This window comes from Pelodiscus sinensis, chromosome 6, assembly GCF_052426305.1.
Source record: "Pelodiscus sinensis isolate ZL-2025 chromosome 6, ASM5242630v1, whole genome shotgun sequence".
NCBI classification, from domain to species: domain Eukaryota; kingdom Metazoa; phylum Chordata; order Testudines; family Trionychidae; genus Pelodiscus; species Pelodiscus sinensis.
In genome coordinates this window covers 81,148,509-81,161,735 of record NC_143057.1, presented here as the reverse complement: position 1 = coordinate 81,161,735, position 13,227 = coordinate 81,148,509, and the positions used below count along the sequence as shown (strand labels likewise).

The 13,227-nt window shown below is 48.2% G+C and overlaps 1 protein-coding gene across 3 annotated transcripts in view; it reads left to right on the top strand.

Moving 5' to 3' along the window:
- Positions 1-13,227, top strand: part of ATG10 (autophagy related 10) — a 201,478-nt gene that overhangs the window by 40,511 nt on the left and 147,740 nt on the right. The window contains exon 1 of one of the 3 annotated variants that reach the window (XM_075932200.2): positions 10,230-10,555. The exons of 1 other annotated variant lie outside the window; for it this stretch is intronic. The gene's annotated coding sequence lies outside the window, so the exon portion shown is untranslated. Of the gene's footprint in view, positions 1-10,229; positions 10,556-10,712; positions 10,876-13,227 lie in introns of those variants that run through there. One more of the 3 variants, XM_075932201.2, reaches the window with a different exon arrangement.

The window sequence follows — 13,227 nt, the reverse complement described above, 5'->3', positions numbered from 1 at the left end:
ATTCCAGAAGACTGGAAAAGGGCAAATATAGTGCCCATTTATAAAAAGGGAAATAAAAACAACCCAGGAAACTACAGATCAGTTAGTTTTGTGCCAGGGAAGATAATGGAGGGAGTAATTAAGGAAATCATCTGTAAACACTTGGAAGGTGGCAAAGTGATAGGGAACAGCCAGCATGGATTTGTAAAGAACAAATCATGTCAAACCAATCTGATAGCTTTCTTTGATAGGATAACGAGTCTTGTGGATAAGGGAGAAGCGGTGGATGTGGTATACCTAGACTTTAGTAAAGCATTTGATACAGTCTCTCATGATATTCTTATCAATGAACCAGGCAAATACAACTTAGATGGGTCTACTATCAGGGTATGTCTACACTACAAAGTTAATTCGAACTAACAGCTGTTAGTTCGAATTAACTTTCATAGCGTCTATACATGCAAACCGCTAGTTTGAACTTAAATCGAACTAGCGGAGCACTTAATTCGAACTAGATAAACCTCATTCTACGAGGAGTAATGCCTAGTTCGAATTAAGTAGTTTGAATTAAGGGCTGTGTAGCCACTTAATTCAAACTAGTTAGAGGCTAGCCCTTCCCAGCTCGCCCTGGTGGCCACTCTGGGCCAAACCAGGGAAACTTTTCTGCCCCCCTCCTGGACCTGGAGCCCTTAAAGGGGCACGGTCTGGCTATAGTGCTCATGCCAGTTGCAAGCCTGCCAGCACCCAGCCAGCAGACCCTGCACCTGGCACGACATGAGCCAGACACCTGCTGCCACCCCGCCCTCCGCCTCTTCCCAGGACCAGACTGGCAGCTTCCAGGAGCCTGCCCGGGGCCCCAAGAGGTGGGCGTCTGCCTGGTCTAGTGCGGAGAGCTTGGACCTTATCGAGGTTTGCGGGGAGGCCTCCAACGTCCATGACCTCCGCACTAGGCACAGGAATGGGGCCGTCTAGGGCAGGATAGCTGCCAGCCTGGCCACCAAAGGCCACATGCTAACCCAGGAGCAGGTTTGCATGAAAATCAAGTTGGTCCAGTGAGACCCCCGACCCTGAGCCCAGAGCTTAGAACATAAGAAAATAAGAATGGCCGTACTGGGTCAGACTAAAGGTCCATCTATCCTAGAAGCCTGTCTGCCGACAGTGGCCAATACCAGGTACCACGGAGGGGATGGACCGAAGACAATGACCAAGCGATTTGTCTCGTGCCATCCATCTCCAGCCTTCCACAAACAGAGGCCAGGGACTCCGTTCTTACCCCTTAGCGAATAGCACTCCATGGACCCAACCACCATGAATTTATCTAATTTCTCTTTAAACTCTGTTATAGTTCTAGCCTTCACAGCCTCATGTGGCAAGGGGTCCCACAGGTTGACTATGTGCTGTGTGAAGAACTTTCGCTTATTAGTTTTAAACCTGCTGTCCATTCATTTCATATGGTGTCCTCTAGTCCTTATATTATGGGAACTAATGAAGAACTTTTCTTTATGCACCCTCTCCACACCACTCATGATTTTATAGACTTCTATCATATCCCCCCTCAGTCTCCTCTTTTCAAAGCTGAAAAGTCCCAGTCTCTTTAGCCTCTCTTCATATGGGACCTGTTCCAAACCCCTAATCATTTTAGTTGCCCTTTTCTGAACCCTTTCCAAGGCCAAAATATCTTTTTTGAGGTGAAAAGACCACGTCTATACACAGTACTGAAGATATGGCGTACCATAGTTTTATACTTCCCCTCCTCCTTCTTCCCCTGGCTTCCCCCTTTCAGCTCCCTCCTCCCAGGTTTCCCCCTCCCCTCTCCTACCCTCTCTCTTCCCCTCTCCCACCTCCTTTTCCCAGTCTCCCCAGAGGTTAATCCCCCCCCCCAGTTTTGTTAAATAAAGAGAGTTTCTATTTTTGAACACACGTGTCCTTTATTTTTTACATCAGGAAGGTGGCTAGGGAAGGGTAAGTGGAAGAAGGTGAGGGAGGAATGGGGCACGAGCCCCCGATGGGGAGGACTGAGGTGGCTCTGCAGGATCCTCGGGGTGGAAGCTCTCCTGCAGGGCCTCCTGGATCCTGACAGCTCCCCGATTGACGCCCCCAGATGGCAGCCTGCGGCGAGTGCAGCCGGGCTGATGGCCGAGTGCTGTGATGTGTCAAATGAGGGCACTCAGGGAACTCCAAGTCAGGACTGCTTTGCTTTCCTTCATCGAGTTAGACAAGAAAGTGGGGAACCCTGAGAACTGTCTGTCCGGGGTGGGAGTCGGGTCCCTTTAATCACAGCCCTCGGCTAGCCTGAGGCAGCAGCTCCACACTCCCAAGTCCTAACCTGATGCTCTGCTCGCACTGATTCCGGCCAGCCTTAACTTCGGTTCAGGGTTCACTCAATGTGGACATGCTATTTCGAATTAGCAAAATGCTAATTCGAATTAGTTTTTAGGTCTAGATGCACTAATTCGAATTAGCTTAGTTCGAATTAACTAATTCGAATTAAGTTAATTCAAATTAGTGCTGTAGTATAGACATACCCTCAGGTGGGTACATAACTGGCTGGATAACCATACTCAGAGGCTGTGTCTACACTGGCATGAATTTCCGGAACTGCTTAAAACGGAATACTACATTGGCAGGCTGCTTTTCCGGAAAAGCGTCTGTGGCCAATGTAGACGCGCTTTTCTGGAAAAGAGCCCCGATCGCCATTTTCGCGATCGGGGCTTTTTTCCGGAAAAGACTACTGGGCTGTCTACACTGGCCCTTTTCCGGAATAAGGACTTATGCCCGAGCGGGAGCAGAATAGTTTTTCCAGAATAGCGGCTGATTTTGTACAGTAGAGCGTCGTTGCTTTTCCGGAAATTCAAGGGCCAGTGTAGACAGCTCGCAGCTTATTCCGGAAAAGCGGCTGATTTTCCGGAATAAGTGGCCCAGTGTGGACACAGCCAGAGAGTAGTTATTAATGGTTCACAATCCTGCTGGAAAGATATAACAAGTGGGGTTCCGCAGGGGTCTGTTTTGGGATCGGCTCTGTTTAATATCTTCATCAACGATTTAGATATTGGCATAGAAAGTATGCTTATTAAGTTTGCAGATGATACCAACTTGGGCGGGGTTGCGACTGCCCTGGAGGATAGGGTCAGAATTCAAAATGATCTGGACAAATTGGAGAAATGGTTTGAGGTAAACGGGATGAAGTTTAATAAAGACAAATGCAAAGTGCATCACTTAGGAAGGAACAATCAGTTTTACACATATAGAATGGGAAGCGACTGTCTAGGAAGGAGTACGGTAGAAAGGGATCTAAAGGTTATAGTGGACCACAAGCTGAATATAAGTTAGCAGTGTGATGCTGTTGCAAAAAAAGCAAACATGATTCTGGGATGCATTAACAGGTGTGTTGTGAGCAAGACACGAGAAGTCATTCTTCCGCTCTACTCTGCGCTGGTTAGGCCTCAGCTGGAGTATTGTGTCCAGTTCTGGGCACCACATTTCAAGAAAGATGTTGAAAAATTGGAGAGGGTCCAGAGAAGAACAACAAGAATGATTAACGGTCTAGAGAACATGACCTATGAAGGAAGGCTGAAAGAATTGGATTTGTTTGGTTTAGAAAAGAGAAGATTGAGGGGGGACATGATAGCAGTTTTCAGGTATCTAAAAAGGTGTCATAAGGAGGAGGGAGAAAACTTGTTCATCTTGGTCTCTGAGGATAGAACAATTAGCAATGGGCTTAAACTGCAGCAAGGGAGGTTTAGGTTGGACATTAGGAAAAAGTTCCTAACTGTCAGGGTAGTCAAACACTGGAATAAATTGCCCAGGGAGGTTGTGGAATCTTCATCTCTGGAGATATTTAAGAGTAGGTTAGATAACTGTCTTTGAGGGATAGTCTAGACAGTATTTGGTCCTGCCATGAGGGCAGGGGACTGGACTCAATGACCTCTCGAGGTCCCTTCCAGTCCTAGTATTCTATGATTCTATGATTTTTATCCCAACCACTGTGCTTCCTTCCCACCTATGCCCCCGTCCCTGCACTACCAGTGTTCTCCACAACACCGGCCCTGCCTAGTACTCCCCTCCCCCATCCCTTATGCCTAGCAATATTGTTAGGGGAGCCTGAACCGCCGTGCCTTGACAATAAATGTTAATGTGTGCCTTGACCATAGCGTGGATCCTTAAAAAGCAAAACCCAGGCCCATCTCAATTCTGGGTCACATAAGCATGCAGGCAAGGTTTGGGTTGGGGAAGCTTTGAGAGGCAGGAATGTTTTGCATAAGAATGCAGATTAAGTGGCACAGCGAGACAATGTCAAAAATGCACGACAACAACCTTGTACTGGTACTTCTGTTTCTGATAAGCAAAAATTACAGATGCACTCAAAAACTGTCAACTACGCACATCTTTTTTGCAACATCCTGAGTAGCAGGATTAACCCTAAATAGGGCACTAGTTATTTTACACAATACATAATCAACTGGTAAATATTATTAGAACAACTAAGTCTCGCTTTGCTTTAAAATGGGCTTAGTGAGAAGAATCAATGGGAGTGAGTGAGCATATTTAACCCAGAGGTCCTGCTCTTTGTAACTAGAAGTAAATAGACCCTTCACACTGATGAGCCCAATGCTGGCGATGCTCGATGGGTGGGAATCAAAGGAACCACGACCTCCTGCCTGATACTGTAGGTAGTATACGGGTGAAGTGTAAGTGAACTAAGCTTTATTATTGTATTATAGTAGATCTTCTATTAATTGTTTTTGCATTGCTTTGAGCTGTGTTAATTGCTTTAGAATTTATAGTATTTAAGGTTTAAATTGTATAGTAATTGTTTTTAAGGCTTTTAATATTTAAATTATATTAACTGCTTAAAGCTTGCAATAAATAAGAAAGTGGTTAAGTATCTCTGGAGTGTCCTGGTTTCTCTTGGATGTAAAATAAATTGAACAACACAACAAATATCCATGCCCAGTGACTTTTCACCCAGATATCTCTACCACAGATCTCTGTGCTCAGCTATCTTCCACCCCCAGACCTTACCACTGCCCAGCACCTCTCTCTCAGCCTCTCCACACCATAACTGCCTAGTACCCCTTATTCCTGAGAGTCCCATCCTACTCCACCGGGTCCTGGCCCAGGGCCCTGTGAGCAGCAGAATGGTTCATCACTCCCTCTGCGGGGAATCCCACTGAAACGTGCCGAGGATCTCGGTGGGAGAGGCTGCTCCAGTACCCTCTGTTACCCCAGAGACTTAGGTAATCCAATTAATTTACAGCCAATTAGGGAACTTAAGAGTATTAGGGTGTCTCTGCACAGAAGAACAAATCCAGCCTGGTGTTACGTATCTCTATCACTGCTGGATTGATTGTCACAAATCAAACAAATACACTGGTTTAGGGCCAAACCATATATTTGAAAGGTAAAAGCACAACAGCAACAAACAACATTAACGATCCCACCCTATCCCTAGAAGAGAAAGAAGATAGACAGATCCCCAATACAAAAGGTAATACTTTACAATGGGAAGAGGCAGCGATTGAGGCCTGTGACCTACCACCCCAAAGCTAATTGGAAGCCTTGGGGGAGGACAGCAGGGGAGATCCCTCGCAGAGATGAACCGACCAACTGAATAGACCCTCGAGCAGACAGAGTCTCGCCTCTCATGGAGTGGTCCCCCTGGATATGGACCCTCAAGCGGACAGAGTCTCGCCTCTCATGGAGTGGTCCCCCCGGCTATAGTGTTCACCAGTCCTGCGACTCAGTGAGCCAAACTGGTGGGTGAGGATGAAAGTGAATATAAAAGTCCAAGTCCATATGGCGCCAGCCAATAATCCAATGGATGGGGGGGTTTCCCACATCCACGATGGTTGATACACCAAAGCCTGGGCTTTCTAATCCCAATCCAGTATCCACGAATATAAAGGAATGGAGCATCACGAGGAGACAAATAAACACACGATGACAGGGCTATGGACAGACAGTGACGAACCCGAGCTCCCCTCAGAACAAGAGTTTTAAGCTCTCCGAGGTGGTAAAATCATGATAGGGAGCTGGGTGCAACATTTGGGGATGTGTGCAGTAGGTGATGGAACGGAGTGCATAGATTGACTGCATGAATTACAAGGAGGGTTGAGTGCAGAGTGTAGTGCCATGTGCACCTTGTGGAAGGGGTGCAGAGGCTGAGTGAGTGTGCCTGACTGATTTTGGCAGGTCCTCAGGCTCCTCGGAGACTGTGCCTCCCTGGTATTCTGTGGTGGTTATGTCTCAAGCACCACTGGGACCTCCACTGTTGTCCCCTCGGGCGGCTGGCTGTTGCTGATCAGGAACTCTAGCCTGAGGTCCTTCCCCTTCAGCAGTCAACCCAGACCAAGCTTTTCCCCAGGCTTTTATACTTGGGCTACAGTCTGAGCATGCCCATCAGGGCTGTGGGGGGAGAGCTCCTTCAGCCAGGGTAACCTGGCTAACCCCTGTTAGTTCAGTGTGGAGCTGGTACACTCCGTCACAGGCATGCTTCAATCAGTGTGGACACACTATTTTGGAATAATTATAACTAATTTCTATCCTTCCCCATAGTGGGAACATGCTATTTCGACTGAGTGAAATCGGGAGTTATTAGGACGATTTTACTTATTTCGAAATAATTTCCTAGTATAGGCATGCCTTAGGAGTCAAAGGACAGGAGACAGTTTCATACATAGTTCTAGACAGTTTCTATTTTGCTGCATGTGGAGACCTGGGAGGGGCCAGAGCTTTTCTGTTAAATATTGTTTAGCCAAGACATTCAATCAGCAGTATATCATTATTCTTATTATTCCATTTTCTAGATTTTAGCTGTTGCTAGCTTTGTGTTTAAGCACATAGCTTGTTTTGTATTCAAGTATAATTTCTCCTGACTTTTATGAAAACATGAAGACTCCATATAAATCCCTGTTTTCTTCATTGGTTCTCCATAAACAAAGTATTGTTAAATGAGCGCATTATTTTGGAAAGCCAGGAGCATGTGTATCCTGTCAGGTGGGCTTTACACATGTCTTTGCTTTGACCGAATATACCATGTGTTTCTTTTAAAAAGGCAGTTGCATTGTTTACATTTTGAGATTATTGGTGAATGAACACTCATATTGGGTCAGTGTTAAGGTTATGTTGTGGTGAATATACATTTTTATTTGTATAAGAATAATTTGTTTGAAATGTCTTAAACTATTGATTTCCTTGCTTTTAAGTGCTTGGGATTTGAAAATGAAGTGATAAGTATGTTATTGTCACTTAGCAACCGTAACTGATTTTTAAGCAAAGCTTTTTGTTACTGGAATATATTAGAGATGCCATTTTTTGCCAAAAGGAAGTACCTGTATTTAAAATGGGAACATAATAAAATGGAGCACCTCTTTGGAAGCTAGAATTCTTGGGCTGTGTCTACACTGGCATGAATTTCCGGAAATGCTTAAAACGGAATACTATTCCGTTTTCAGTTTTTCCGGAAAAGGAGCGTCTACATTGGCAGGCTGCTTTTCCGGAAAAGCCCTTTTTCCAGAAAAACGTCTGTGGCCAATGTAGATGCGCTTTTCCGGAAAAGAGCCCCAATCGCCATTTTCGCGATCGGGGCTTTTTTCCGGAAAAGACTACTGGGCTGTCTACACTGGCCCTTTTCCGGAACAGTGTTCCGGAATAAGGACTTATGCCCGAGCGGGAGCAGAATAGTTTTTCCGGAATAGCGGCTGATTTTGTACAGTAGAGCATCGTTGCTTTTCCGGAAATTCAAGGGCCAATGTAGACAGCTCACAGCTTATTCCGGAAAAGCGGCTGATTTTCCGGAATAAGTGGCCCAGTGTAGACACAGCCTTGAAGTCTAGTTCTAGCTCTGATGCTGTTTTGCTGGGGTGACCTATGCAAGAAACTTAAACCTAAAAATGGTTTTTTTAAATCAAAAGTGGTCTCTAGAGTCCTGATTCTGCATAGTCAGAGTCAGTGGGAGCTTTGTCATTTACTTCAGTGAGCACAGGATCAAACCCTAACTTGGGATGCCAAACTCCTGAAACCCAAGACAAAAATTCTTTATATCCGACTACTGCTGACTTCATTTGGAGATGTGGAGAAGTACTTCTGAAAATCAAGAGTATCCAATACTGAGGAATTCAGCATTTGTGGCCATTTTTGAAAATATGGACTTCAGTCTCTTTCTGTCTCTTACTCAGTAAAACTGAGATAATACTGTCATTAGCTTACAGAGGTGTTGTCAGGACTTAATGTGCATGTTGAATATGTAGTACTATATAATTAAAAACACTAAATGATTTATTTTCTATCCTCCCTGAAGGCTCAATACCTTACTCATGGGCAGTATGTCACCTTTCTTGTCATGTAAATGAAGATGGGGTAAATACAGTTGAATCTCTCTGGTCTGGCACCCTGGGGACCTGATACTGTGGAATCAGGGAATTTGCTGAACCACAGGAGGTCAATATTGTGCTGCGTGGGGTGAGGGGGGAAGGAAGAGGGGAGGAGGCACCCTTGCCTTGTCCTTGCTCATGAGAAGCCACCAACCGGCCAGGTAGCACAGCCCTGACCCTTCATCCCACCCCACGAGGAGCCACCAAACAGAGAAGCCTCCCACCGCCAGGAGTCACCAGGGAAATGCAGCTCCAGTAACTTGGGAGGAACCACCATTGCCACCACTGGCAGCCCTAGTAAGCCCTGGCCTGAGCCCCTCACATCTCCCACTCCCTGCCCTGACTCTTGAAGTCTCAACTACTGCCCTGATTCCTGCACCACTACCCCACCTGCTGCCCACTGCCCGGAAGGATGTGAGCAACAGCAAGTAAATCTTTATTCACAGAAGTGTTGTGGGAACTGACAGAGGATTCAGTTTCAAGGGCTGCAGGGCACTTTTAAAAAAAATAACTCCTCACACAGAAAAAATAATTACCACGGCTCACATCTTCTGTGCTTTGCTCACATGGGACAAGGCAGGAGTCACAGGTCTGAGCTCTCTGAAGCTGCTGGTGGCAGATGTGACTCTATTGAGCCTCCATTCTGAAGCGCGGCATCGGGGCTTAGGCCGAGGGAAGGCAGAGCCTGTGGGGCCACGTTTCTTCATGAAGCGCAACTTCCGCCCGCCCCAGCACCAAGCTCACCTCAGGACTGCCACCAACAGAGAAGTGCGTTCCGTGCCCGCCCTCCACCTCCCATGTGAGCCGCGCGCAAGAGTGTTCACTGATTGCACTGCACGCTGGGTGGGGCCGGAAAGGAGTTTGGTTGGGCCTCGGGCCAGGCAATCCCGCAGTTCGGCATGTCCCGTGCCAAGGAGAAGGTGGGCCTAGGGCTGCCCAACTGGCGTGCAAAGGCTGGAGCTGTTGCTCCCTCCTGCTAATGCCTACGCTCTCTCTCCCTGCCCAGTGGGTAATCGTTTTGAAGGGGACAGGGCTTTTCCATTCACACGGCCCCGGGGTCCATTCTCATGAACGCCTCCTGCCACCAATAGGGGTTTGTACCCCGCCCAAACCTGCCCGCGCAGAAAAGCTGCCAGGTGACGATTGCGCTCGATGTCTTGCGGCTCATAAAGGCTGTGAGTGCACCTGGCTTCCATGCAGTCCCTCCCTGCCCTTGGCTAGGTAACGTGCTGGGCCATCACCCTGTGGAGCGGGGAGAGGTGGAGCTTGCTGCGTGTCCCACCTGAGACTAGCAGGAGGAGGGGAGGCGAGGCGCGATATGTGGCTGTGTAGAGCAGTGCGCTGCTCCCTCCCTTCCCCAACCGCGAGGACACTGACACCCGTTTCTCTGTGTGTGCGTTTCCCCTGCTGCGTGCCTGCTTTTCTACCATGTGTAATTTGCCTCTGGTGGGCGAAGGGCTCATCTCCCTTTCCTTTTCCTTTGTATTCTTCCTGGCCAGATGTCTAGCTCCTAGAGTTGCCAGGTGTCCAGTTTTGAACCAGACAGTCCAGTATTTGAGCTTCCTGTTCAGGAAACAAATTGAGAAAATAGAAATGCCCGGTATTTTCTAAATAAGATGTAATGTAGATTGTGATGTAATGTCAAGTGTGTCCGGTGTTTTTGTTGAGACCATCCGGCAACCCTACAGTGGCACCTTCCCTTTCTTCTTCCGCTCTAGGGATTCCCTAACAGCTTTAAATGTCCTGTCCCGGTGTCCCTATGAAGCAGGGAAATGTCCCGGGAAGCCCATTCGGATCGGACTATTACTGGCACCGCCATTTCCCTCCCTTGCTCAGACACGCAGCGCCAGGCTGGGCAGCAACACCCCGCCTCTGCCCAGTGCATCACCGCTCCCTTGGGGCTTTGCACGGGCAGGCCGGGCTGCTTCCGCAGGCGCGCAGGTTCCAGGGCTCCCGTGCAGCGTGCGCCGCCCTCCGGCAAGCCCCCGCCACCACGTGGACCCTTCCCTCCCGCTGCGGGACGGCCTCAGCCGTGCGTGGCCACGCCGCCGCCTCCCTCCGCCCGCTTCTTCTTTGCACGGCGGCCGCCATCGCTGCCGGAGGGGGAGGGGTGCTGGCCGGAGGATAAACCCGGCGAGCTGCTCCTTGGAACTGCCCCGGCAGCAGGGGCCGCGCAGAGCCCGCTTGGAGCGCTGCAGAGCGGGGTACGTTCGGGCTCTGCCGGTGTGAGCTGTTCACCGCCCTTCCCCCCGCCGCTTCCCACCCTGCTGGGGGAGTGGCAATGCACAGACCCGCCCGCGCTCCACAAGCCGGGTCTGGCAGGGGGGGGGCTTTCTTCACACCCCCTTCAACCGCCCCCCCCCCCTCCTCATATGGGAAGCCAAAGCAGGTGCTCCAGCCTTGTGGTTGTGTGGGCTGCTTGCAGCAGGGCTGAGCTTCCTCTCCCTCCTCCCCCCCACCCTGCTGAGCGAATGGCAGCACGCTGTCCGGAAGCTTTCCCCACTGACAGGTGGTATGAAGCCAGGTAAGCGTCCCCCCCCTTGCCCAGACTCCCACACCTCAATCGTGCTCACTCACTGCCCTCCCACCCCCTCCAAGACTCCCTACCCCCAGCTGATGCTGACACCCTCTGTTGTTCCTGCATCCTCCCGCCTGGCCAAACACCTATCCCCACCCTGCCCCTTTGTCCACAATTGATCCTGCACCCTTCTTCCTGGCCACACACTGCACCCTCCCTTGTTCCTGCCCCCTTTGCCTGGCCAGACACCCTACCCAGACCTCACAACCTCTCCCACTCCTGTACCACACCATCCTCCCAGATCCTGCACCCCATCTCTATCGCACTTGGCAGCCCTGTCCTACATGCTGAACCCTAATTTTTGTCCCTACCCCAGAGCGTAAAGGGGCCTATAATAGCCACTAAGTCTGGAACCCCAGAAAAGTGGATCTGGCCTATGGGAAGCCCAGAACCTCAGTCCTCCATGTCCCTTCCACTCATCCATGGGGCTGGAGCACCAGAGGGGTGAGTTGTCGAGCGAGGGGGCCACTTCAGTGCACGTTGGAGGATTTTGGAGGTGTTTTTTTGCTTTTCGCTTTTGTGACCCCCCAGCTGATTTTTCTGTGTGTCAGTGGCACCTGACTCAAAAAAGATTGCCTACCCCTACCATAAGTAAGAAGATATTGAACATAAATTAATATTTTACTTTATTTAAAACGAAGTTTGATAAACAAACATGAGAAAGTTAAACCGCCTAATCTGTTTAATAATTTAAATTAAACCGTTCTCCCTAGCTGCAGCGCTAGCAAAATGACTCGAGCGTAATTGTGTAATTGTGTAATTGTGGGTGAGTTTCCATTACCAGTTGATGGTTTGCAGAAAGGTTTACACTGAGTCAAGGGCCCAAAAGTTTGAGAACCACTGAAATAGAGGTAACTCCTGTCTCCCCTTTGCCCCTCACCCTCAAGAGACTGCTGCAGACTCCTTGCTGCTCCACAAGAACCCACAGAGAGATCAGGTCTGTTAGCACAGTGAAATCACCATCACTCCTGTGTGGGTGATGGACAGACACTTTGTGAGTCTTACTCATCCAAGCAGTTGATGATTTAAACAACCTCTTAAGATGTCTTGTGAAAACACTTGGACTATGTCTACTCTTGTGGCTTCTTGTGCGAGAAATAAGCAAATGAGGCTAAGTGAATATCTCAGAGCCTCATTTGTATATGTAATGAGCTGCCATTTTTGCAGAAGAGGCTCTTGCGCCAGAAGGAGCTGTCTACACTGCCCCTTCTGGCGCAAGAAAAACCCTCTTGCGCAATGCCGTTATTCCTGAAAATAATCAGCATAGCGGCATTGGGCAGTGTAGACAACTCCTTCTGGCACAAGAGCCTCTTCTGCAAAAATGGCAGCTCATTAGGTATGCAAATGAGGCTCGGGGATATTCCATGCTTAGCTTCATTTGCATATTTCTTGCGCAAGAAGCTGTGAGTGTAGACATAGCCTTGGTGCATCCACAGAGAGGCAGGATGTATCCTGTCTCTACAGAGCGTGTTGTTATGATTTGTGTGTCTGAGTAAACAAGCCCTTTCTGAGCTCTGAAGAGGTGAGATGTTTTGACTTCCAGTTTCAGGGGATTTATTCTCTTTGGGCTGCACGTTATCTAGACCTGAAATGAGTTAATTGTGACAACACATTTCTGAGTTATTCTGATACCCAAAGTGAAACCTGTGCTAAAGACCCCACATCCAATGAAAGAAAGCACTGCTGTCAAAAGAAGTAAATTCAAAGTCTCTCCAATCTCCTTCAAAGGTCACCTGTACCAAGCAGTGGGGCTTTTACTGATTGGTCCCTTATATTTTTGAAGGGTGATTAAATGTTAATTGGATCTTTTCAGGTAATATCAACAGATTGCTTTGGGCCCAATCCTAGCTTAAAGTTTAAATTAGATCAGGCCTTTTGTAAGCAGGTTGGGAAGTGGTTTCATTTGGCAACTAATATTAGGTATTATTTACATAATACAGGCATTGCCATCATAGTATTGACATGTACATTTCACAGTAGCTTTACATATAAAATAGTCCAGCGCCATTGACCTCCATGGGAAATGTACCTTTCAAGCCCTGATAGTGAGTGTTAGTTCTCCACCTTGTAATTGTCATGGTTAGTTCAGAATTGTCATTCTGGCTTGTGGAAATGCAGACACTTGATAGTTTTGCAGTAACGTCAAAAAATGAAGTTGCAGTACATCACATTAGGGATGTAAATTCCCATTAATCAGTTAACCGGTTAATATTGGGTCACACTGGGGCTGCCGCTGGCTCCCAGCTCCCTCCGGAGCAGTCCCTGTCTACAGCAAGCTGGACTCCCCATGGAGAGAGG